At 35.4% G+C, this 27,922-nt stretch overlaps 2 non-coding genes across 2 annotated transcripts; one reads left to right on the forward strand and one right to left on the reverse strand.

The window, feature by feature from the left end:
• Window positions 1–5,732: 5,732 nt before the first annotated feature.
• Window positions 5,733–5,836, reverse strand: LOC112098609. Its single transcript, XR_002905720.1, has one exon. It is a non-coding gene; the product is annotated as a small nucleolar RNA R71 (small nucleolar RNA).
• Window positions 5,837–17,695: 11,859 nt separating this feature from the next.
• On the forward strand, window positions 17,696–17,799 carry LOC112098687. Its single transcript, XR_002905796.1, has one exon. It is a non-coding gene; the product is annotated as a small nucleolar RNA R71 (small nucleolar RNA).
• The last annotated feature ends 10,123 nt before the right edge of the window (window positions 17,800–27,922 follow it).

The raw sequence follows: 27,922 nt of genomic DNA on the forward strand, positions 1-27,922 counted from the left end.
AGTTAAAAGCTATCACAAATGCTCTATTATAAACAAATCACCACTCATTCCTCAATTTATTCATTCCAAAAGCTTATTTAACAAGGCAAAAAATAAGCTCTCGAACTATAGTTTCCTTAAACTGAGTATAAAATAACTATGAATCTCCATATTTATGTTAGGCATAATGAAGCTTGGATATCAAATATTTCAATAATTTAAGAGTTTGTTCCAAAACCATTACTACCAAAACAATAATAATAATAATAATAATAACAATATTGTTATTATTATTATTATTATTATTATTTGCAGACTTAGTTAAACCTTTATAAAGTGAGTATGAGATTTATTATACTACTTAAATCTAATCACGTGAACCATTTAAAGAATATATCCCTAAATTGTAATTAAGCATTCATTAGTTTTGCCTGAATATAAAACTCTAAAAAGATTAAAAAAATAAAAATAGAATAAAATATAATCATTATATATTTTCACTCACAAGTAATGTTGATTTAACTTGATTGATATCATCACACAAAATCACTTTAAACATTTTTCCTAAACCTAGAAAGGAGAAAAAAAAAGCAAACTTTAAAATATAATTAATATATATTAAGACATGCATATATAACATAACCTTTTACTAGAGTATTCGTGGAATGATCCATAGTTTTTAAAATTAATATAATACACTAAAATGGATATTTGATACAGTAAATTAATTTTCAAGCTATTACTCATATGCTCATCATCCAAGATATTTTTTGAAAGCCTTCAAAGCCTTAAACTAGGATGTAAAACTCAAACCAACACAAAACAAGAATGTAAAACTCAAATCAATTGCAAACCCCAGAAATCAATAATCAGGCTAATATTTAAGTTAGATCAGTTCAATAAAAAAGAAAAAAAAAGAAAATGCTTACCTTCAAGAATAGTCCCAAATATAATGAAAGAAGATTTATGCTTTTGGTACTTTATTCTACCACTCCAATTCACAATGTTAACACATTTTTTTTTCCTGAAAAGTATTGCAAGTTAATAGATTTATTGCTAATCAGATTTAATAGATCATTGACAACTTGAATTTAAGATTTTCTTTAATTCAATACCATTCAGAATGTTAAAAAACTTACAGAACATAATTAGGCATGTCAATGCACCACATATAAAATTTCCAAGTCATTTGGACAATTCTACATTAGCTTCTCACATGCTAAAACTATATAAGTCAAAGCTGCATATAAAACTATAACAAAAGCAACAAGTATTTGAATATTTATTAAATTTAAAAACTAAATATATCATAATGATACTTTCCAGATTTTAAGTGGACATATAAGTCAACAACATATTAAAATTTGAGGTCATTCCGATATCGTTAGGTTAGTGTTCGATAGGATCAAAGATTAATGAACAGTTCTGTCAAAATAAGTTACTGCAGAGGCTGTAGAGTTTGAAAAATCATTAAAAATAAATTACAAGCTTAATCAAAATGAAATTTTCCAGATTTAAAGTATGCATATAGAAGTTTAGTTTATTCGAATTTCAGCTTATTCAGACATTGTTGGACTATTGGTTTGCAGTATCAAGCATGGTACATAGGTAATTTCTAATGAAATTGGACAACAACCAACCACACTAAGAAATCCATTAAAAATCAAATATAAACCCCCCAATTCATTCCAAAATTTCCAGAACTGAAATGTTCACATTTAAATTTAGTTTCTAAAGTTTCAAATCATTAAAAGTTATTTAGTCAAGTTTTGAAACAACCAAGTTTACAACAATAGTCTATCAATCCTCAAATTTCCAGTATAATTTCATAAACTGTCAATTAACTTTTGACCTCGAAATCTTCTAGCAACTTGAACACCATCAATCCCCATGTTTAAAGTAAAATTAGGCATAAAAGTAAACAATAACCTTGCTTTCCACTTTTGAAATAACCAAAAGTATAAACTTGAGCACTTGAAGCCATAGATACGTAACTAAATGATGAGGTGATTTACAAACTAAAATCCCAAATTCACCAATTTCATTACCATAATTCAGTGATTTATAAATCATAAACCGCCCAACAAAGAAAAAGATTTCACTAGCCTAAGTGAGGATGGGATTGTTATTAAACACCTCTGGCCTAAATTAACAAAATCATTCACTTAAAGCACTAAATTAACAAAATCATTCACTTTCATTGGTAACAAAACCCCAGATTTCCAAACAAATACAAAGTTCCAATCACACTCAGTAACCACATTAATCAATTAACCCATAAATACTCAAAAAAATATGAAGAGAGAGCAAGATAAAGAACTACCAAGAAGCTGATTTGATTCTTAAAACCTTGACTTTGCCCAGATAATTTCACTCTTTCCTCATGATGGCTTCTAAGTTTCAACACCGTAAAGACAATGTCTCTCTGAACAGCTAACTAATGAGCTTGAACAATTAATGATGGCAGTTTTGCAGTAAGTTTAGGGCTGTTCGCTAGAAAGAGAGTGATGGGCTTATAGGCCGTGAGGGAGAATTGAGGTTTTTGCTTAAGAAAATTTTAGGCTTTGGGTTTCCACACACACCATTAAATAAAATATATAGTATATACTAAACCCATGATTGTCAATAGCCATTATTCTTTTAATTAACAAATTGCATTCAACCTAAATCCATAATTACAGACTGTAATCATTCTTTCAATTAATAAATTGAATTCGACCTATAATACATCAACCTTTTATTTATTTTATCAAATATTAAATTAGATTATAAACAAAAAAACCCTAGATTTCCAAACAAGTGCAAGGCCTTATTTGCACTCAATAAACATCAACCAATTAACCCATAAACACTTAAACAATGAGAATAGAGAACGAGATAAAGAGTTACCGCAATTGATTTGGACTTTCAAACCCTAGCTTTGCCCAAATTCTTCGCAACATTTCTAGGTTCTTCTGAGGGATATTTTAGCTTAAGGGTGGCAGCTTTCAAGGTGTTGACGGATGCAACTTTCAAGGTAGATCATTGTTAGAGAGAGAAAGAGAAAGAAAGAGAGAGGGAGGGAGGGAGGAAGAGGACTTCAGTTCTTTTAGTGAAGGAAAAGAGCTTCGGCGGCTGTGAGATAGATTTTTTACTTAGCAAAAGCTTTTAGATTTTAGGTTTCATATACACCATCGATTATAAACGACATAGTACAATGGTTTCCAGGTAATTTATTTTAAATTTTAATATTTATTTGGTTATTAATTAAAAAATGTCATGGCCCAGTGGTTTAGCGCTTAAAATTAAAAAGTTATGGCTTGGAAGTCTTTGGTTTGATTACCAATAGATACAAAATTAAAACTCTATTTTTTTAACTACTAATACCTTAGTGTCACATATCTCTGATATTTAATTTACAGATACCATAGTATCATCAATTTATGATACTTATCTGTTAAACACGGAAAATGACCCAAATGCATGTAATTACTGATACTTGTTAATAAAGTGTTACAAGACAAGTGTCACAAGACAAGTGTCACAAAAGGCTATTTTTCTAGTAGTGTGAGTGTTGAGTGTTAGAAAATGCATATTTATAAAGGAGAAAATCGTCATTTTACATTTCAAGTCTTACTAACAACCCTTACTTTTATGTATTTAACCTTCTTGTGATTTAATTACATGTGTTTTATTTTAATTAAGTATTTTATGTATTTTAGGGGCATTATAGTCATTTCACAATAAAGGAGAGATCAGACGGCAAAACGGACATCACTTTTGAACTCAGGACGGTCGAAAACCTTAGGAGGAGCATAAAAGGAAAAATGGCACTATTCATATGTACGGTACTATTCACGTGTACGGTACTAAGTACGTTACTGTTCACAACACTGTTCACATAGACATATTGATGATGTGGCATTGATTGATGAGGTGTCACGATCCTGTTGGGCTAAAATTCTTATGTACTGTTGATGGTGACGTGGCAGCATATCAGTGGATGAAAAATCTCGCATACGGTACATGCATCACACAGGATTATTTTCAACCAAACCGTGTTACTGTTCATCCGAGTCAAACCGCGTTACTGTTCATCCGCGTGGTCAAACCGTGGACTGTTGACTGATGACGTGGCGCAATCCTGAGATTCCAAACTGTTTTTAATTCGATGGCCATGATTTACTCCATGTATCTATAAAAAGGGGGCCTCCCCCCCTAATTTGATATCTCTGAATCCATTTTTGGGATCCATTTTCTGTAATTCCTTCTCCATCTTGTATTTTCTACGTATTTTAATAAATTTCTATTTTGCCCCTAGTTCAATTATGAGTGGCTAATTTTCTTTCAAGCTTGGGTTGAAGGTGAAGTCTCAACATGTGTCATGGACTTTATTTGGTAAATTTATTTTCTCTTCCCCTCTAGTTTTTGTGGATGTTTTGACTTCTCGTCGACAAATAATATTAATCTTGTCTAGTACCGCCTTGGTTTCACCGGCCCTCTAGTACAAGGTTATTATTATTTGGCACGATAAGCCCTTAGCACCATATTGATTAGATCGTGGTTCATGAGGTGTGGATTCCCCCCTCATGATTTAATTGGCATTAATACGGATTATTTAGCCCATGATGCATGTTGATTCGGATCCAGATACCCAAGTACGTCAATTTAATAGATTTTCTCTTCAATTTATTCTCTCCATTGCAATTCCAATTTTAGAATTTATTCTCGCCATTTTAATTTAAGTATTAGCATATTCCAAATCATTTCCACCATAAATCCAACTACCCATTTACAAAATTAATTCTATATATAATTAAAATCCACCTCCTCGTGGGATCGACACTCGTCACCATTAGTCTATACTACAATAGATTCGTGCGCTTGCGAGTACATTAAAATTTGCACAACAAGTTTTTTGGCGCCGTTGCCGGAGAGGTAAGTAATTTTAATTCATAGAATTAATTTTTGTGAATAATTTCTTTTATTTTTTTTCTTGTATTTTTTTATTATTAAAAAAAAAGAAAAAGAAAAAAAAGTGAATCTACATTTAAAGGTAGTATTTCTTTTCTTTTTCTCTTCTTTAAAATTCTGTAATTTAATTTTCAATTTATTTTTCTTTGTAATTTTTTTTGTTTATCTTATTAATTTATTTTTAGTTAATTTATTTCACGTATTTGTTTTTGTGTATTTTCATAGAAAGATTTTAATAGCACAATAAGGTTAGTATCGTAATTTCTCCCTCTTATTTATTTTTATTTGTTTTGTTCCCATATTTATTTTCATTTTATTTGTTTTGCATGCATGGTCGTAGGGTATTATTACCTAATCTTGAACCTATAGACATTGAACTAGAGAAAACACTTTGCACACACAAACAAATTAAAAATAAAATGGATTTGCAACCACAGGAGAGGCCATTTAAGGACTACTTCAGTCCTTTAGCTAATTTGAGCACATCATGCATAAGATACCCAAATGTAGCTGCTAGAAGCTTTGAACTAAAACCTAGTGTGCTAAATTGTCTCCCCACATTTTATGGCCTAGAAAATGAGGACCCATATAATCATCTGAATGATTTTCATGCTATTTGTCAAACTTTTAAATACGAGAATTTTTCAAACGATGATGTTAAACTTAGATTATTCCCATTTTCTTTAAAGGATAGAGCTCGTTCATGGCTTAATACATTGCCTGCCAATAGCATTGCATCATGGGAACAAATGGTAACTAAATTTTTGAATAAATATTTCCCAGTGCATAAAACCAATGCTATTCGCAGGGAAATTTCAAAGTTTACATAGAGAGAGGACGAATAATTTTTCGAAACATGGGAGCGATTCAATGGGCTACTCTTGAAGTGTCCACATCATGGGTATGAGAAATGGCACCAATGCCAGTACTTTTTGGAGGGATTATTGCCGAATGTGCAAGAATGGCTAATGGCAACGAGTGGAGGAGAGCTAATGTCAAAAAGTGCATCAGAGATTTGGGAATTCTTCCAGCGACAAGCAGATAATTTCCAACAACGGAGTCGATCACTCAGGACTACTAGAAGAATTAAAGGAGTGAATGAGGTTCAAATTGGTGAGTCAACTTCGGGAATCAAAGAAGTCAAGGAGATGGTTGAAGGTCTTGCTCGACAAATAGCATCGTTATCGACTGCAAAATCAACAGAACCACATGACCATGACTCATATCCAGACCAAGCCAATGCCATAGGTATAATGAGAAAGCCATCAAACTACAACCCATACTCCAACACATATAACCCTAGATGGAGAGACCACCCCAATTTTTCATGGTCTCAAGGATTCCAACAGAATGGACCAACAGCTCCAGCTCTACCAATGCAACAAATTCCTCAAGCCTCTCAGCCCCCATTTAGACCATACAATCAGAACCAGAACTACTCTCAACCTAGACCATGGGAGGATTCATTCCAGAATCTCAAGAATCTTACTCACTCTACGATTGAGCAACAGAACCGCACCATTGATGGACTATGAAATGAATTGAGAGCGGGCTTCAACTCACAAGCCCAATCAGTTTCAAGCCTCGAGAAGATGGTGGGACAACTTGCTTCTTCAGTTCAGACCTTGGCAATGACCGTTGAGAAAGGTAAGTTTCCAAGTCAACCAGTGCCTAACTCTAAAGGAGTGCATGAAGCAAGTACCAGTTCACCACAGCAGCATGGAGAAGTCAAAGCAGTAATGACCTTGCGAAAAGGAAAAGAAGTCGACAACAAAGTGGAGATGCCGGTGACAAAAGAAAATCAAATTGTACCTGTGAATGTTGAGGAATCATCACCGGAGGAGAAAGAAAAAACCAATCCACGAGAATACGTTCCGAAAGCTCCATTTCCTCAGAGGTTAGCGAAAGGAAAAAAGGGAAAATCCACAGGTGAGATTCTTGAAATCTTCAAACAGGTAAGTGTTAACATCCCTTTGCTTGATGCTATTAAACAAGTTCCATCTTATGCCAAGTTTCTTAAAGACCTTTGTACTAAAAAGAGAAACATGCATGTTCAAAAGAAGACATTTTTAACAGAAAACGTTAGTTCTATACTCCAACATAAAATTCCTTTAAAATGCAAAGACCCAGGCTCCCCCACTATCTCATGTAGTATAGGGAACCACACAATTGAGAATGCTTTGTTGGATTTAGGAGCTAGTGTAAATCTTTTGCCTTACTCTGTATTCGTGAAACTTGGACTTGGAGAATTACACCCAACTCCAGTGGTGTTACAACTTGCAGATCGGTCCACAAAAATACCTCGTGGTATTGTGGAGGACGTGCTTATCCAGGTAGACAAGTTTTATTTTCCTGTTGATTTCATTGTAATTGACACTCAACCAATACAGGATTCAAGGAAGCACATCCCCATTATTCTAGGCTGACCTTTCTTGGCAACTGCGGATGCTCACATTCAATGCAGGACTGGAAATATGCAGTTGTCTTTCGGCAACATGACTATGGAGCTGAACATCTTCAACATTGCCAAACAACCTCACAGTGCAGATGATGGAATTGTTGATGTGGATTTAATTGAAGCATTAGTTGATGATACTTTCGTTTCAAACCTTAGTGATGATCCTTTACAAACATGTTTAACTCACTTTAGTTTGAATTTTGATATTGACAGATCGGTCGATGAGGTCAACGCCCTGCTTGACTCAACACCATCTATGGACACTAATAAATGGAAGTCAAGAGTTAAGCAACTAGCACCATCAGAGAAGAAACTCATCCCATCATCAGAATCACCACCGAAACTCGAGCTCAAACCATTACCCAACACTCTGGAATATGCATTTTTGGGAGAAGAAAGTACTCTGCCGGTAATCATCTCATCATCCCTAAATGACGAACAAAAAGGTAAGTTGTTGGATGTTTTGAAAGAGCACAAAGGGGCATTAGGATGGACCATAGCAGACATAAAAGGTATAAACCTAGTAGACTGCATGCATTACATTCACCTTTATGAAAATGCTAAATCTACTAGAGAAATGCAACGTCGGTTAAATCCTAACATGAAAGAAGTTGTTAGAACTGAAGTCCTTAAGCTATTAGACGCAGGTATCATTTACCCCATTTCTGATAGTTCATGGGTCAGTCCTGTGCAAGTTGTCCCCAAAAGGTCAGGAGTCACAGTAGTTACGAATGCTGATAATGAATTGATACCCACTAGAGTAACTACAGGATGTCGTGTATGTATTGATTATAGGAAGTTGAATTCTGTCACATGTAAAGACCATTTTCCTTTACCATTTATTGATCAAATGCTTGATAGATTAGCAGGCCATGAATTTTATTGCTTTCTAGATGGCTACTCAGGATATAATCAGATTCCCATAGCACCAAAAGATTAGGAGAAAACTACTTTCACTTGCCCTTTTGACACATTTGCATATAGGAGAATGCCATTTGGATTATGTAATGTGTTGTGCAAATTTTAATGTACTCGCAAGTGCACGAATCTATTGTAGTATAGACTAATAGTGACGAGTGTCGATCCTACGAGGAGGTGGATTTTAATTATATATAGAATTAATTTTGTAAATGGGTAGTTGGATTTATGGTGGAAATGATTTGGAATATGCTAATACTTAAATTAAAATGGCGAGAATAAATTCTAAAATTGGAATTGCAATGGAGAGAATAAATTGAAGAGAAAATCTATTAAATTGACGTACTTGGGTATCTGGATCCGTATCAACATGCATTATGGGCTAAATAATCTATATTAATGCCAATTAAATCATGAGGGGGGAATCCACACCTCATGAACCACGCTCTAATCAATATGGTGCTAAGGGCTTATCGTGCCAAATAATAATAACCTTGTACTAGAGGGCCGGTGAAACCAAGGCGGTACTAGACAAGATTAATATTATTTGTCGACAAGAAGTCAAAACATCCACAAAAACTAGAGGGGAAGAGAAAATAAATTTACCAAATAAAGCCCATGACACATTTTGAGACTTCACCTTTAACCCAAGCTTGAAAGAACATTAGCCACTCATAATTGAACTAGGGGCAAAATAGAAATTTATTAAAATACGTAGAAAATACAAGATGGAGAAGGAATTACAGAAAACGGATCCCAAAAATGGATTCAGAGATATCAAATTAGGGGGGGGAGGCCCCCTTTTTATAGATACATGGAGTAAATCATGGCCATCGGATTAAAAACAGTTTGGACGCTCAGGATTGCGCCACGTCATCAGTCAACAATCCACGGTTTGACCACGTAGATGAACAGTAACGCGGTTTGACTCGGATGAACAGTAACGCGGTTTGGTTGAAAATAATCCTGTGTGATGCATGTACCGTACGCGAGATTTTTCGTCCACTAATATGCTGCCACGTCATCATCAACAGTATATAAGAATTTTAGTCCAACAGGATCGTGACACCTCATCAGTCAATGCCACGTCATCGGTCAATGCCACGTCATCGATCCATCTATGTGAACAGTGTCATGAACAGTAACGTAGACAGTACCGTATCCGTGAATAGTACCGTACATGTGAATAGTGTCATTTTTCCTTTTATGCTCCTCCTAAGGTTTTCGACCGTCCTGAGTTCAAAAGTGATGTCCGTTTTGCCGGCCGATCTCTCCTTTATTGTGAAATGACTATAATGCCCCTAAAATACATAAAATACTTAATTAAAATAAAACACATGCAATTAAATCACAAGAAGGTTAAATACAGAAAAGTAAGGGTTGTTAGTAAGACTTGAAATGTAAAATGACGGTTTTCTCCTTTATAAATATGCATTTTCTAACACTCAACACACCCCCCAACCAGCTTATTGCCAGTCCCTAGCAAATAAAGCGAAAACAAAATTAAAATTCAAAAAAAAATTTCTTTTTTTTTAATAGAAACACTCGTATTTATTCCGTCAGATTAATGATAGCAATCAAATAAAAGTATAAGCATTATCTCCAGTCTAAAGCAACATCACACCCACATCAACCATCCACATGAATCAGCCTAGTAGACTTTGTCATAGCTACTTTCAAGAATGACATGTCAAACCCCAAAATCTCACTGAAAGTAGTGACACTCTCACAAAGAAATTAAAACCAATAAAAATAGTCACTCCAATGAATGGTAATTGAGAGAGAAAATAATAAAAAAGTGATATCACATGCTCTCACCAAGATGAAAGAAATATGCCCTCAGCTTATAAATAATACGAACTCAAGTCAAACAAAAATGCTAGTCAACCCACTTTATTTATCTTTTTTTTTTTTATTATGCATCACTACATCTTTTTAGCCCATATAACTAGCTTCTACTTCAAACTATAGTTCCCTAAAATCAAGAAGGACTTTTATTAGGACGTAACGTAGGCTAGGGACATGGCTAACAAAGAAGGGAAAGAAGGAAAACAAAGTGTATGTTTGAGAAAAATGCAGAGAATTTTTTTTTTTTTTGGAAGTTGCAAGGTGGATTTCACCTATTATTTTTATTTTTATTCTTTTGAAACAACAACTTTTGTTTTGTTTTTTTTCTCTTTTTTTTTTGGCATAACTTCACTGAACAAAATAATTATTTACATTTTTCTCAAACATAAATAGGTGATGGAACTTATAAGATATCGGGTAATACTCTAAATCGGAGTGGGTCAAGATGATAAGTTGACAAAGAAAAGGTTTTTTTTTTTTTTTAAAGGCTCAAAAGGGTTAACTATGGATATTTAATAAAAGGGATGGCTAGAAAGGCTCAAACGGATCAAAGATGGCCTTTCCATCGTCTTTTAGGGTTCTAAATAATCATCCATATCTACTAGTTAGATGGGCCTCCCAATATAACAACACACATTATTTTCTCTTTTTTTTTTATTTTACAATTTTTTTAAGGGTTAACTCAAAAGCAATTTAGAGATCGTGTGTAAAATAATAAACTGCTAAGCTGTATAAAGAGTGGGCAAAAGGGTTATTCTCCAAGAAAAATAATAGGCTCAAAAACTCACTTGGTACTTATTATGACATGTTCATTCCTTCAAGCAACTCATATTTGTCTCCGACATCAACATGTAGAGTAGCAAACATAATGTAACATCACTTAAGACCAAAGATAATACAAATACTAAAATTTGAAATTAATCATGTCATCCAATGTTAAAACAAATCACAAAATTTTTTTTTTTAAACAACATTCTACCCCCCAACCTATTCTAAACATGAAAGGAAAATATGCATGCAGAAATGTGAAAATGATGCATAAAAACTAATTAGAAAAGTTACACGTAAAATGATAGAAAATGAAAATATTTTTTTTTTAAAGAAGATGCGTTTCTAGAGGAACTACACTCCATATTCAGCCATCTTCGACTCACAAGTTGGAAAATGTATATTTATAGAGGAGAAATTAAAAAGAAGAAAAATAAACATAAAAACATAATAAAGAAAAAGAAAATGTCTGAAATTTTTTTTTTAGTTTTTTAATTTTTTTTTTTTACGATGAAGATGTGTTTCTAGAGTCACTACACTCCATATTCAGCCATCTTCGACACAAAAAGTTAGCAACAGTTAGTTTCTACAACAAAAATTAGTAAAAATTTAACCAAAATTCCATAATTGTCGACTATTCCCTCCTCCCAATCAGAACGAAACATTGTCCTCAATGTTTGAAAGGAAAGAAGTAGAGTTTAGAAGACATCACCTGGGTGGTGCAACACAGAAAACAATATTTACAAGCGGAGAGTTAAATCTAATTTGTACTTCTTACTGCCGCTACTGTTACCATCATTATTTGGGCGCTCCAACACAAAGGTCCAGGGGTCTGGCTCCGGTTTATAAGCTTGTAACATATCAAGTAGCTCATTAGCAGTGTGAGCACAAATAAAAAGTTTTTTCACATTAGAAGGAATGAAATAGTTTTTTATTGCATGGTTAAGAAATGCGATAAAGCCATCATAAAAGTTATTGACATTTAACAAACCGATGGGTTTTTGGTGGATGTACAGATGGGCCCAAGATGCTAGCGTGATAAGTGCCTCTAGTATTGCAAAATCTCCTGGAAGGAAAATAAAAGCATCAGCATGATTAAGCATTTCAATTATTCTTTCTTGCATACCTGAGACGACTAACTTTTCTCCAGTTGATGAGTCAGACGAACTGCCCAATGGTTTTAAGACTCTTGGGATGATGCCTAACACTTGACTTCCTCTGATAAAAGCTGCTTCTGAGACCATTTTTGATAACCCTCGATTACCTCCTCCATACACCAAGTGTAATTTTCTCGCTGCTATGCTTCAACCAAGATCTATGGCTGCCTTAACGAACTCTTTATGTTTGCCATATGTAAATCCAGAAAGCACACAAATGTTCTTGAATTGTCTATTGGGAGTAGCTGACATTGTGATACTTCTCAAAAACAATTTGTGAGTGCTTGACCAAAAAGAAATCACATTTAAGAGTCTCGGTGATAGTGGGTCATAGTTGTGTATGAGGTAATATGTTAGTGTCAAATAACGTGTAAAGCACGTGGCTCGCAAGTCAAAAAGAAAACAGTAAAAAGGAAAAAGCAAACAGTAATAAAATTATTAAAGACAATAATGCAAACAATAAGACAATAGTGAAATAAAATAACAATAAAGTAAAAGGATATTTACAGGTAGTTGCGACTGTGGCTCACATCTTCCTCTGGTTTTACGTCCAGAAACGGCTTGAACGCCCTCTATGGGTCGAGGATAGGCTTCCTATCCAGTTTTCTTATAAACTGGCAAACAAGGTCGTTTATAGTCAGATTCCCGAGACTATATCGTGCATGCTCTTTCTGGAATAATGGCCATAACTGGAGAATCGCTCCTTGCACATATCCACTGGGATGCGTTTCAAGAGACAAAAGGATATCATCCAATGACTCCTTATTCAAGTCATCTCTAATGAATTGAATCTTATCTTCCCTGTTATCAGACATCATTCCTAAAGAACATGGGTTTTTATTGCAACTCATTCTGGCACACTTATGACAAGCAACAGAAATTCTTCGAGCTCGTCGTTTTCTTGCATAATTTCCTTTACCACAACCAGGCATGTATGCAATAAATTTTGGAGGTAACTCACCTGCCGATCGTACTTTAGCCTCGATTAACCAACGGATGTCAGCAGGTATGTTATTCCTCATGAATAATCGCATGCATTCGGACTGAGCTTTATAGATCGTAAGGAGGGCATTCTGAGGAAGTGAAGGGAATCGCTTGTGAAGTTTCGCTAGAATCTCGTTTCTGTCCATACCTTCGCCTCAGAATATCAGTTATTATGGGAAACTGAAGTAACCGACTTGATTGTCACGGAGTACCGTTATCCGCCACTTCACCGGGGTAACAAACTAAAGCACACAAACAAAAAAACAAATTAAAACACACAAAGAAAATTAAAATCGTCCTCTTATTGAATTTACCTCAAGCTCCAACTGGATGTCGTAAACACTTCTCTCAATGTCTCTGAGTTGGCGTTCTAAACCCTCAACATAGGCTACTAACTCTGGTGGTTGTAGAGCCCAAATGCGTTGTGTTTTACAAAATTGAATCTGCCTTTTGAGATGCATTTTGACACGTTGAAGTGGTTTAAGAATGTTCAGGAGGAACGGTCTAAGTATGAGACTCATGATTAAAAATGATAAGAGAAAACTTAATGGTAAAATAAACACACACTTATGCACAAACAATTTTAATTAGCAAAAGAATAATAATAAAAAGAAAGAAAGAAAAATCAAATCAACGCAAAGAAAAAAAAAATCAATTCAAATTTGGTGGGTCATTCAAATTTATTTCGGTGTCTTCGTCATGTGGTTGGTACTCTAGATATGGCTTTAATCTTTGACCATTAACTTTAAACGTGACACCGTTCTTTGGGTCCTTAATTTCAACTACCCCATGTGGAAAAACAGTATGAACAATAAATGGGCCAAACCAACGAGAGCGTAACTTACCTGGGAATAGGTGCAAGCGAGAATTGAATAAAAGCACTTTCTGACCTGAAGTGAATGATTTTCTCATAATTTGCTTATCATGGAAGACTTTCATTCGTTGCTTGTAAATCCTGGCATTTTCGTATGCATCATTGCGAATTTCTTTAAGTTCTGCCAGCTGTAATCTTCTTTCTGAGCTGGCTTGCTGCATGTCAAAATTGAATTTCTTGATGGCTCAATATGCACGATGCTCGAGTTCCACAGGTAGGTGGCAAGCTTTTCTATACACTAGCCTGTAGGGTGACATCCCAATCAGGGTCTTGAAAGCCGTTCTATATGCCCATAAGGCATCATCAAGTCTTAATGACCAATCTTTTCTGTCCGGCCTCACCGTCTTTTCTAATATGTGCTTTATTTCTCGATTGGAGATCTCAACTTGGCCACTGGTTTGCGGATGATACGGGGTCGCCACTTTGTGTGTGATTGAATACTTTGTCAAAAGAGCTTTGAATGCTTTGTTACAAAAGTGGGCACCACCATCACTAATTATTGCTCGAGGCAATCCAAAGCGTGAAACAATGTTGCTTTTCAAAAATGCTATCACCACCTTGTGATCATTGGTCCTACATGGAATTGCTTCTACCCATTTTGATACGTAGTCAACAGCAACCAATATGTATTGATGGCCAAAAGATGGGGGAAAGGGTCCCATGAAGTTGATACACCATACGTCAAAAATTTCAACCATTAAAATTGGATTTAATGGCATCATGTTCCTTCGTGTAATGCTCCCCATTCATTGACACCTATCACATGAAGAATAGAAAGTGTAAGCATCTCGAAATATAGTTGGCCAATATAAACCACATTGTAAAACTTTAGTTGCTGTTTTCTTAGCACTGAAATGGCCTCCACAAGCTTGTTCATGGCAGAATGAAAGAATATTCTGAATTTCACTTTCTGGGACACATCGTCTAACAATTTGATCTGCACAATACTTGAACAAATACGGGTCATCCCAAAAGAAATTCTTTATTTCTGCAAAGAATTTAGCCTTGTCTTGCTTGGTCCAATGCTCTGGAAGTTTACCTGTAACAAGATAATTAACTATATCAGCATACCAAGGTAATACTTCCACACTCATTAATTGTTCATCTGAAAATGACTCATTTAATGGTAATGGTTCTATAATTGTGTCAAAATGGAGACGAGAGAGATGGTCCGCCACAACATTTTCTGTCCCTTTCTTATCTTTGAATTCCAAGTCAAATTCCTGCAAAAGTAACACCCAACAAATTAGTCTAGCTTTTGCATCTTTCTTTGTGAGAAGATATTTAAGAGCAGCATGATCTGTGAACACGATTATTTTACAACCAATGAGATAAGATCGAAATTTCTCCAATGCAAACACTACTGCTAGCATTTCTTTTTCAGTAGTTGAATAGTTCAACTGTGCATCATTCAATGTCATACTAGCATAGTAAATAACATGCGGAATTCGATCAACTCTTTGTCCTAATACTCCTCCTACTGCATAGTCAGATGCATCACACATGAGCTCAAATGGTAAGCTCCAGTTTGGGGGCTGAATGATGGGTGATGATGTCAACAAATGCTTTAATTTTTCAAACGCAACAAGACATGAATCATTAAAGACAAAAGGTACATCCTTAGCAAGTAGATTGCATAAGGGTCTAGAAACTTTGCTAAAATCTTTAATGAAACGTCTATAAAAACCAGCATGCCCAAGGAAAGATCTTACTTCTCTGATTGTTTTAGGTGGAGGAAGATTAGAAATGAGATCCACCTTGGCTTTGTCAACCTCAATACCTTTGCTCGAAATGATGTGACCAAGAACAATACCTTGTTTTACCATAAAATGCCATTTCTCCCAATTTAAGACCAAGTTCTTCTCGATACATCTCTGCAGAACTAGTGTTAGATGATGTAAACATTGATCAAACGAGTCACCAAAGACAGAAAAGTCATCCATAAAGACTTCAAGAAATCGTTCAACCATATCAAAAAAAATGCTTAGCATGCATCGTTGAAATGTAGCAAGTGCATTACATAATCCAAATGACATCCTCCTATATGGAAAAGTGCCAAAAGGGCAAGTGAAAGTAGTTTTCTCTTGATCTTTTGGTGCTATGAGAATCTGATTATATCCTGAGTAGCCATTTAGAAAGCAATAAAATTCATGGCCTGCTAATCTATCAAGCATTTGATCGATAAATGGTAAAGGAAAATGGTCTTTACGTGTGACAGAATTCAACTTTCTATAATCAATGCATACACGCCATCCTATAGTTACTCTAGTGGGTACCAATTCATTATCGGCATTCGTAACTACTGTAACTCCTGACTTTTTGGGGACAACTTGTACAGGACTGACCCATGAACTATCAGAAATTGGGTAAATGATACCTGCATCTAATAGCTTAAGGACTTCTGTTCTAACAACTTCTTTCATATTAGGATTTAACCGACGTTCCATTTCCCTAGTAGATTTAGCATTTTCATCAAGGTGAATGTAATGCATGCAGTCTACTGGGTTTATACCTTTTATGTCTGCTATGGTCCATCCTAATGCTCCTTTGTGCTCTTTTAAAACATCCAACAACTTACCTTTTTGTTTATCATTTTGGGATGATGAGATGATTACCGGTAGAGTACTTTCTTCTCCCAAAAATGCATATTCCAGAGTGTTGGGTAATGGTTTGAGCTCGCGTTTCGGTGGTGATTCTGATGATGGGATGAGTTTCTTCTTTGATGGTGCTAGTTGTTCAACTCTTGACTTTCATTTATTAGTGTCCATGGATGGTGCTGAGTCAAGCAGGGCGTTGACCTCATCGACCGATTTGTCAATATCAAAATCCAAACCAAAGTGAGTTAAACATGTTTGTAAAGGATCATCACTAAGGTTTGAAACAAAAGTATCATCAACTAATGCTTCAATTAAATCCACATCAACAATTCCATCATCTGCACTGTGAGGTTGTTTGGCAATGTTGAAGATGTTCAGCTCCATAGTCATGTTACCGAAAGACAACTGCATATTTCCAGTCCTGCATTGAATGTGAGCATCCGCAGTTGCCAAGAAAGGTCGGCCTAGAATAATGGGGATGTGCTTCCTTGAATCCTGTATTGGTTGAGTGTCAATTACAATGAAATCAACAGGAAAATAAAACTTGTCTGCCTGTTGCTCAATCGTGGAGTGAGTAACATTCTTGAAATTCTGGAATGCATCCTCCCATGGTCTGGGCTAAGTGTAGTTCTGGTTCTGATTGTATGGTCTAAATGGTGGCTGAGAGGCTTGAGGATTTTGAGGAATTGGTGGAGCTGGAGCTGCTGGTCCATTCTGTTGGAATCCTTGAGACCATGAAAAATTGGGGTGGTCTCTCCATCCAGGGTTATATGTGCTGGAGTATGGGTTGTAATTCGATGGCTTTCTCATTACACCTATGGTATTAGCTTGATCTGAGTATGAGTCATGGTCATGTGCCTCTGTTGATTTAGCAGTCGATAACGATGCTATTTGTCGAGAGAGACCTTCAATTATCACTTTGACTTCTTTAATTTCTGAACTTGATTCGCCAATGTGAACCTCATTTACTCCCTTAATTCTTCTAGTATTCCTGAGTGATCGACTCCGTTGTTGGGAATTATCCGCTTGTCGCTGGAAGAATTCCCAAATCTCTTATGCACTTTTTGACATTAGCTCTCCTCCACTTGTTGCCATTAGCCATTCTTGCACATTCGGCAATAATCCCTCCAAAAAGTATTGGCATTGGTGTCATTTCTCGTACCCATGATGTGGACACTTCAAGAGTAGCCCATTGAATCGCTCCCATGTTTCGAAAAATTGCTCGTCCTCTCTCTGGGTAAACTCCGAGATTTCCCTGCGAATAGCATTGGTTTTATACACTGGGAAATATTTATTCAAAAATTTTGTAACCATTTGTTCCCATGATGCAATGCTATTAGCAGGCAATGTATTAAGCCATGAACGAGCTCTATCTTTTAAAGAAAATGGGAATAGTCTAAGTTTAACATCATCGTCTGAAAATTTTTCATATTTAAAAGTTTGACAAATGGCATGAAAATCATTCAGATGATTATATGGATCCTCATTTTCTAGGCCATAAAATGTGGGGAGACAATTTAGCACACTAGGTTTTAATTCGAAACTCCTAGCAGCTACATTTGGGTATCTTATGCATGATATGCTCAAATTAGCTAAGGGACTGAAGTAGTCCTTAAATGGCCTCTCTTGTGGTTGCAAATCCATTTCAAATTTATTTTTAATGTGCTTTTGTGTGTGAAGTGTTTTTTCTAATTCAAAGTCTATAGGTTCAAGATTAGGTAATAATGACCTACGACCATGCATGCAAAACAAATAAAATGAAAATAAAGATGGGAACAAAACAAATAAAAATAAATAAGAGGGAGAAATTACGATACTAACCTTATTGCGCTATTAAAACCTTTCTATAAAAATACACAAAAACAAATACGTGAAATAAATTAACTAAAAATAAATTAATAAGATAAAAAAAAATTACAAAGAAAAATAAATTGAAAATTAAATTACAGAATTTTAAAGAAGAGAAAAAGAAAAGAAATACTAACCTTTAAATGTAGATTCACTTTTTTTTTAATAATAAAAAAAATACAAGAAAACAAATAAAAGAAATTATTCACAAAAATTAATTCTATGAATTAAAATTACTTACCTCCCCGGCAACGACGCCAAAAACTTGTTGTGCAAATTTTAATGTACTCGCAAGCGCACGAATCTATTGTAGTATAGACTAATGGTGACGAGTGTCGATCCCACGAGGAGATGGGTTTTAATTATATATAGAATTAATTTTGTAAATGGGTAGTTGGATTTATAGTGGAAATGATTTGGAATATGCTAATACTTAAATTAAAATGGCGAGAATAAATTCTAAAATTGGAATTGCAATGGAGAGAATAAATTGAAGAGAAAATCTATTAAATTGACGTACTTGGGTATCTGGATCCGTATCAACATGCATCATGGGCTAAATAATCCGTATTAATGCCAATTAAATCATGAGGGGGGAATCCACACCTCATGAACCACGCTCTAATCAATATGGTGCTAAGGGCTTATCGTGCCAAATAATAATAACCTTGTACTAGAGGGCCGGTGAAACCAAGGCGGTACTAGACAAGATTAGTATTATTTGTCGACGAGAAGTCAAAATATCCACAAAATCTAGAGGGGAAGAGAAAATAAATTTACCAAATTAAGCCCATGACACATGTTGAGACTTTACCTTCAACCCAAGCTTGAAAGAAAATTAGCCACTCATAATTGAAATAGGGGCAAAATGAAAATTTATTAAAATACGAAGAAAATACAAGATGGAGAGGGAATTACAGAAAATGGAGTCCAAAATTGGATTCAGAGATATCAAATTAGGGGGGAGAGACCCCCTTTTTATAGATACATGGAGTAAATCATGGCCATCGGATTAAAAACAGTTTGGACGCTCAGGATTGCGCCACGTCATCAGTCAACAGTCGACGGTTTGACCACGCGGATGAACAGTAACACGGTTTGACCCGGATGAACAGTAACGCAGTTTGGTTGAAAATAATCCTGTGTGATGCATGTACCGTACGCGAGATTTTTCGTCCACTAATATGCTGCCACGTCATCATCAACAGTATATAAGAATTTTAGTCCAACAGGATCGTGACACCTCATCAGTCAATGTCACGTCATCGGTCAATGCCACGTCATCGATCCGTCTATGTGAACAGTGTCATGAACAGTAACGTAGACAGTACCGTATCCGTGAATAGTACCGTACATGTGAATAGTGTCATTTTTCCTTTTATGCTCCTCCTAAGGTTTTCGACCGTCCTGAGTTCAAAAGTGATGTCCGTTTTGCCGTCTGATCTCTCCTTTATTGTAAAATGACTATAATGCCCCTAAAATACATAAAATACTTAATTAAAATAAAACACATGTAATTAAATCACAAGAAGGTTAAATACATAAAAGTAAGGGTTGTTAGTAAGACTTGAAATGTAAAATGACGGTTTTCTCCTTTATAAATATGCATTTTCTAACACTCAACATAATGCACCTGCTACATTTCAACATGCATGTTGAGCATTTTTTCTGATATGGTGGAACGATTCCTTGAAGTCTTTATGGATGATTTTTCTGTCTTTGGTGACTCGTTTGATCAATGTTTACATCATCTAACACTAGTTCTGCAGAGATGTATCGAGAAGAACTTGGTCTTAAATTGGGAGAAATGCCATTTTATGGTAAAACAAGGTATTGTTATCGGTCACATCATTTCGAGCAAAGGTATTGAGGTTGACAAAGCCAAGGTGGATCTCATTTCTAATCTTCCTCCACCCAAAACAGTCAGAGAAGTAAGATCTTTCCTTGGGCATGCTGGTTTCTATAGACGTTTCATTAAAGATTTTAGCAAAGTTTCTAGACCCTTATGCAATTTACTTGCTAAGGATGTACCTTTTATCTTTAGTGATTCATGTCTTATGGCGTTTGAAAAATTAAAACAGTTGTTGACATCATCACCCATCATTCAGGCCCTAAACTGGAGCTTACCATTTGAGCTAATGTGTGATGCATCTGATTATGCAGTAGGAGCAGTATCGAATTCCCCACGTTATTTACTATGCTAGTATGACATTAAATGATGCACAGTTGAACTATTCAACTACTGAAAAAGAAATGCTAGCAGTAGTGTTTGCATTGAAAAAATTTCGATCATATCTCATTGGTTGTAAAATAATTATATTCACGGATCATGCTGCTCTTAAATATCTTCTCATAAAGAAAGATGCAAAAGCCAGACTAATTCGTTGGGTGTTACTTTTGCAGGAGTTTGACTTGGAATTCAAAGATAAGAAAGGCACAGAGAATGTTGTGGCGGACCACCTCTCTCGTCTCCATTTTGACACAATTACAGAATCATTACCATTGAATGAGTCATTTCCAGATGAACAATTAATGAATGTGGAAGTATTACCTTGGTATGCTGATATAGTTAATTATCTTGTTACAGGTAAACTTCCAGAGCATTGGACCAAGCAAGACAAGGCTAAATTCTTTGCAGAAATAAAGAATTTCTTTTAGGATGACCCGTATTTGTTCAAGTATTATGCAGACCAAATTGTTAGACGATGCGTCCCAGAAAGTGAAATTCCGAATATCCTTTCATTCTGCCATGAACAAGCTTGTGGAGGCCTTTTCAACGCTAAGAAAACAGCGACTAAAGTTTTACAATGTGGTTTCTATTGGCCAACTATATTTCGAGATGCTTACACTTTATGTTCTTCATGTGATAGGTGTCAACGAATGGGGAGCATTACACGAAGGAACATGATGCCATTAAATCCAATTTTAGTGGTTGAAATTTTTGACGTATGGGGTATCGACTTCATGGGACCCTTTCCCCCATCTTTTGGCCATCAATACATATTGGTTGTTGTTGACTACGTATCAAAATGGGTAGAAGCAATTCCATGTAGGACCAATGATCACAAGGTGGTGATAGCATTTTTGAAAAGCAACATTGTTTCACGCTTTGGATTCCCTTGAGCAATAATTAGTGATAGTGGTGCCCACTTTTGTAACAAAGCATTCAAAGCTCTTTTGACAAAGTATTCAATCACACACAAAGTGGCGACCCCGTATCATCCGCAAACCAGTGGCCAAGTTGAGATCTCCAATCGAGAAATAAAGCACATATTAGAAAAGACGGTGAGGCCGGACAGAAAAGATTGGTCATTAAGACTTGATGATGCCTTATGGGCATATAGAACGGCTTTCAAGACCCTGATTGGGATGTCACCCTACAGGCTAGTGTATAGAAAAGCTTGCCACCTACCTGTGGAACTCGAGCATCGTGCATATTGAGCCATCAAGAAATTCAATTTTGACATGCAGCAAGCCAGCTCAGAAAGAAGATTACAGCTGGCAGAACTTAAAGAAATTCGCAATGATGCATACGAAAATGCCAGGATTTACAAGCAACGAATGAAAGTCTTCCATGATAAGCAAATTATGAGAAAATCATTCACTTCAGGTCAGAAAGTGCTTTTATTCAATTCTCGCTTGCACATATTCCCAAGTAAATTACGCTCTCGTTGGTCTGGCCCATTTATTGTTCATACTGTTTTTCCACATGGGGCAATTGAAATTAAGGACCCAAAGAACGGTGTCACGTTTAAAGTTAATGGTCAAAGATTAAAGCCATATCTAGAATACCAACCACATGGAGAAGACACCGAAATAAATTTGAGTGACCCACCAGATTTGAATTGATTTTTTTTTTCGTTGATTTGATTTTTTTTTCTTTCTTTATATTATTCTTCTGCTAATTGAAATTATTTTTGCATAAGTGTGTTTGTTTAACTATTAAGTTTTCTTTTATCGTTTTTAATCATGAGTACCTTACTTAGACCGTTCCTCCTGAACATTCTTAAACCACTTCAACGTGTCAAAACTCATCTCAAAAGGCAGATTCAATTTTATAAAACACATCGCATTTGGGCTCTATAACCACTAGAGTTAGTAGCCTATGTTGAAGGTTTAGAAAGCCAACTCAGAGACATTGAGAGAAGTGTTTACGACATCCAGTTGGAGCTTGAGGTAAATTCAATAAGAGGACGATTTTAATTTTCTTTGTGTGTTTTAATTTGTTTTTCTATTTGTGTGCTTTAGTTTGTTACCCTGGTGAAGTGGCGGATAACGATACTCCGTGGCAATCAAGTCGGTTACTTCAGTTTCCCATAATAACTGATATTCTGAGGTGAAGGTATGCACAGAAACGAGATTCTAGCGAAACTTCACAAGCGATTCCCTTCACTTCCTCAGAATGCCCTCCTTACGATCTATAAAGCTCGGTCCGAACGCATGCGATTACTCATGAGGAATAACATACCTGCTGACATTCGTTGGTTAATCGAAGCTAAAGTACGATCGGCAGGTGAGTTACCTCCAAAATTTATTGCATACATGCCTGGTTGTGGTAAAGGAAATTATGCACGAAAACGACGAGCTCGAAGAATTTCTGTTGCTTGTCATAAGTGTGCCAGAATGAGTTGCAATAAAAACCCATGTTCTTTAGGAATGATGTCTGATAACAGGGAAGATAAGATTCAATTCATTAGGGATGGCTTGAATAAGGAGTCATTGGATGATATCCTTTTGTCTCTTGAAACGCATCCCAGTGGATATGTGCAAGGAGCGATTCTCCAGTTATGGCCATTATTCCAGAAAGAGCATGCACAATATAGTCTCGGGAATCTAACTATAAACGACCATGTTTGCCAGTTTATAAGAAAACTGGATAGGAAGCCTATCTTCGACCCATAGAGGGCGTTCAAGCCGTTTCTGGACGTAAAACCAGAGGAAGATGTGAACCACAGTCGCAACTACCTGTAAATATCCTTTCACTTTACTGTTATTTTATTTCACTATTATTTTCTTGTGTGCATTATTGTCTTTAAAAATTTTATTACTGTTTGCTTATTACTGTTTTCTTTTTCCCTTTTACTGTTTCCTTTTTTACTAGCGAGCCACGTGCTTTACGCGTTATTTGACACTGACATGTTACCTCATACACAACTGTGATCCACTGTCACCAAGATTCTTAAATGTGATTTCCTTTTTGTCAAGCACTCACAAATTATTTTCGAGAAGTATCACAATGGCAGCTACTCCTAATAGACAATTCAAGAACATTTGTGTGCTTTCTGGATTTACCTATGGCAAACATAAAGAGTTTGTTGAGGCAGCTATAGATCTTGGTCGAAGCATAGCAGCGAGAAAATTACACTTGGTGTATGGAGGAGGTAACCGAGGGTTGTCAAAAATGGTCTCAGAAGCAGCTTTTATCAGAGGAAGTCAAGTGTTAGGCATCATCCCAAGAGTCCTAAAACCATTGGGCAGTTCGTCTGACTCATCAACTGGAGAAGAGTTAGTCGTCTCAAGTATGCAAGAAAGAATAACTGAAATGCTTAATCATGCTGATGCTTTTATTTTCCTTCCAGGAGATCTTGCAACACTAGAGGCACTTATCACACTAGCATCTTAGGCCCATCTGCACATCCACCAGAAACCCATCGGTTTGTTAAATGTCAATAACTTTTATGATGGCTTTATCGCATTTCTTAACCATGCAATAAAAAACTATTTCATTCCTTCTAATGTGAAAAAACTTTTTATTTGTGCTCACACTGCTAATGAGCCACTTGATCTATTACAAGCTTATAAACCGGAGCCAGACCCCTGGACCTTTGTGTTGGAGCATCCACATAATGATGGTCACAGTAGCCGTAGTAAGAAGTACAAATTAGATTTAACTCTCCGCTTGTAAATATTGTTTTCTGTATTGCACCACCCAGGTGATGTCTTCTAAACTCTACTTCTTTCATTTCAAACATTGAGGACAATGTTTCGTTCTGGTTGGGGGGAGGGAATAATCGACAATTGTGGAATTTTAGTTAAGTTTTTACTAATTTTTTGTTGTAGAAACTAACTGTTGCTAACTTTTTGTGTTGAAGATGGCTGAATATGGAGTGTAGTGACTCTAGAAACGCATCTTCATCGTTTTAAAAAAAATTTAAAAAAAAATTCAGACATTTTCTTTTTCTTTTTTTTTATTATGTGTTTATGTTTATTTTTCTTCTTTTTAATTTCTCCTCTATAAATATACATTTTTCAACTTTTGAGTCGAAGATGGCTGAATATGGAGTGTAGTTCCTCTAGAAACGCATCTTTTTTTAAAAAAAAATCATTTTCGTTTTCTATCATTTTACGTGTAACTTTTCTAATTAATTTTTATGCATCATTTTCACATTTCTGCATGCATATTTTCCTTTCATGTTTAGAATAGGTTGGGGGGTAGAATGTTGTTTAAAAAAAAAATTGTGTGATTTGTTTTAACATTGGATGACATGATTAATTTCAAATTTTAGTATTTGTATTATCTTTGGTCTTAAGTGATGTTACGCTATGTTTGCTACTTTACATGTTGATGTCGGAGACAAATGTGAGTTGCTTGAAGGAATGAACATGTCATAATAAGTACCAAGTGAGTTTTTGAGCCTATTATTTTTCTTGGAGAATAACCTTTTTGCCCACTCTTTATACAGCTTAGCAGTTTATTATTTTACACACGATCTCTAAATTGCTTTTGAGTTAACCCTTAAAAAAAATTATAAAATAAAAAAAAAAGAAAAAAGAGTGTGTTGCTACATTTGGAGGCCCATCTAACTAGTAGATATGGAAGATTATTTAGAGCCCTAAAAGAGGATGGAAAGGCCATCTTTGATTCGTTTGAGCCTTTCTAGCCATCCTTTTTATCAAATATCCATAGTTAATCCTTTTGAGCCTTTAAAAAAAAAAAACATTTTTCTTTGTCAACTTATCATCTTGACCCACTCTGATTTGGAGTATTACCCAATGTCTTATAAGTTCCATCACCTATTTATGTTTGAGAACATGTAAATAATTATATTGTTCAGTAAAGTTATGCCAAAAAATAATAATAATAAAAGTTGTTGTTTCAAAAGAAAAAAAAATAAAAATAATAGGTGAAATCCACCTTGCAACTTCCAAAAAAAAAAAAAATTCTCTGCATTTTCTCAAACATACACTTTGTTTTTCTTATTTTCCTTCTTTGTTAGCCATGTCCCTAGCCTATGTTTCGTCCTAATAAAAGTCCTTGATTTTAGGGAACTATAGTTTGAAGTAGAAGCTAGTTATATGGGCTAAAAGGATGTAGTGATGCATAATAAAAAAAATAATAAAAAAAAGAAGATAAATAAAGTGGGTTGACTAGCATTTTTGTTTGACTTGAGTTCGTATTATTTATAAGCTGATGACATATTTATTTCATCTTGATGAGAGCATGTGATATCACTTCTTTATTATTTTCTCTCTCAATTACCATTCATTGGAGTGACTATTTTTATTGGTTTTAATTTCTTTGTGAGAGTGTCACTACTTCTAGTGAGATTTTGGAGTTTGACATGTCATTCTTGAAAGTAGCTATGACAAAGTCTACTGGGCTGATTCATGTGGATGGTTGATGTGGGTGTGATGTTGCTTTAGACTGGAGATAATGCTTATACTTTTATTTGATTGCTATCATTAATCTGACGGAATAAATACGAGTGTTTCTATTAAAAACAAAGAAAATTTTTTTTGAATTTGAATTTTGTTTTCGCTTTATTTGCTAGGGACTAGCAATAAGCTGGTTGGGGGGTGTGTTGAGTGTTAGAAAATGCATATTTATAAAGGAGAAAACCGTCATTTTACATTTCAAGTCTTACTAACAACCCTTACTTTTATGTATTTAACCTTCTTGTGATTTAATTACATGTGTTTTATTTTAATTAAGTATTTTATGTATTTTAGGGGCATTATAGTCATTTCACAATAAAGGGGAGATCAGACGGCAAAACGGACATCACTTTTGAACTCAGGACGGTCGAAAACCTTAGGAGGAGCATAAAAGGAAAAATGACACTATTCATATGTACGGTACTATTCACATGTACGGTACTAACTACGTTACTGTTCACAACACTGTTCACATAGACGGATCGATGACGTGGCATTGACCGATAATGTGGCATTGACTGATGAGGTGTCACGATCCTGTTGGGCTAAAATTCTTATGTACTGTTGATGGTGACGTGGCAGCATATCAGTGGATGAAAAATCTCGTATACGGTACATGCATCACACAGGATTATTTTCAACCAAACCGCGTTACTGTTCATCAGAGTCAAACCGCGTTACTGTTCATCCGCGTGGTCAAACCGTGGACTGTTGACTGATGACGTGGCGCAATCCTGAGCGTCCAAACTGTTTTTAATTCGATGGCCATGATTTACTCCATGTATCTATAAAAAGGGGGCCTCCCCCCCCTAATTTGATATCTCTGAATCCATTTTTGGGATCCGTTTTCTGTAATTCCTTCTCCATCTTGTATTTTCTATGTATTTTAATAAATTTTCATTTTGCCCCTATTTCAATTATGAGTGGCTAATTTTCTTTCAAGCTTGGGTTGAAGGTGAAGTCTCAACATGTGTCATGGGCTTTATTTGGTAAATTTATTTTCTCTTCCCCTCTAGTTTTTGTGGATGTTTTGACTTCTCGTCGACAAATAATACTAATCTTGTCTAGTACCGCCTTGGTTTCACCGGCCCTCTAGTACAAGGTTATTATTATTTGGCACGATAAGCCCTTAGCACCATATTGATTAGAGCGTGGTTCATGAGGTGTGGATTCCCCCCTCATGATTTAATTGGCATTAATACGGATTATTTAGCCCATGATGCATGTTGATACGGATCCAGATACCCAAGTACGTCAATTTAATAGATTTTCTCTTCAATTTATTCTCTCCATTGCAATTTCAATTTTAGAATTTATTCTTGCCATTTTAATTTAAGTATTAGCATATTCCAAATCATTTCCACCATAAATCCAACTACCTATTTACAAAATTAATTATATATATAATTAAAATCCACCTCCTCGTGGGATCGACACTCGTCACCATTAGTCTATATTACAATAGATTCGTGCGCTTGCAAGTACATTAAAATTTGCACAACAATGAGGACCTTCATTTTTGGTCTCATTCAAAATCGAGCAAGTTTACATCTAAGTCAACCTATCTTTTTCTTAATAATCCTACTTGCAACAATGATACCCATGTATAGAAATAGCTTTGGCATTGGAATAGACCCCAACAAGTTTGAATTTTCTTATGAGTGGTAATGTATGGAATAACTAAAACTAGAGAATACTTATTTAAGAGATTTACCCAGAACATCATGGCTTACGAAAGATGTGACTATGAGAATGAAGATGTGATTCATGCCTTCGGGATTGTTTTGTTGCAATAAGAATCTAGAATTGTTTGGTTCCAGAATATTTTAGGCATTACTTTTTTCTCTCTTAATCTTCGTGATTGGCTTTGTTTTAATTTAGG

The sequence above is a fragment of the Citrus clementina genome, unplaced genomic scaffold (genome assembly GCF_000493195.1).
Source record: "Citrus clementina cultivar Clemenules unplaced genomic scaffold, Citrus_clementina_v1.0 scaffold_5, whole genome shotgun sequence".
NCBI classification, from domain to species: domain Eukaryota; kingdom Viridiplantae; phylum Streptophyta; class Magnoliopsida; order Sapindales; family Rutaceae; genus Citrus; species Citrus x clementina.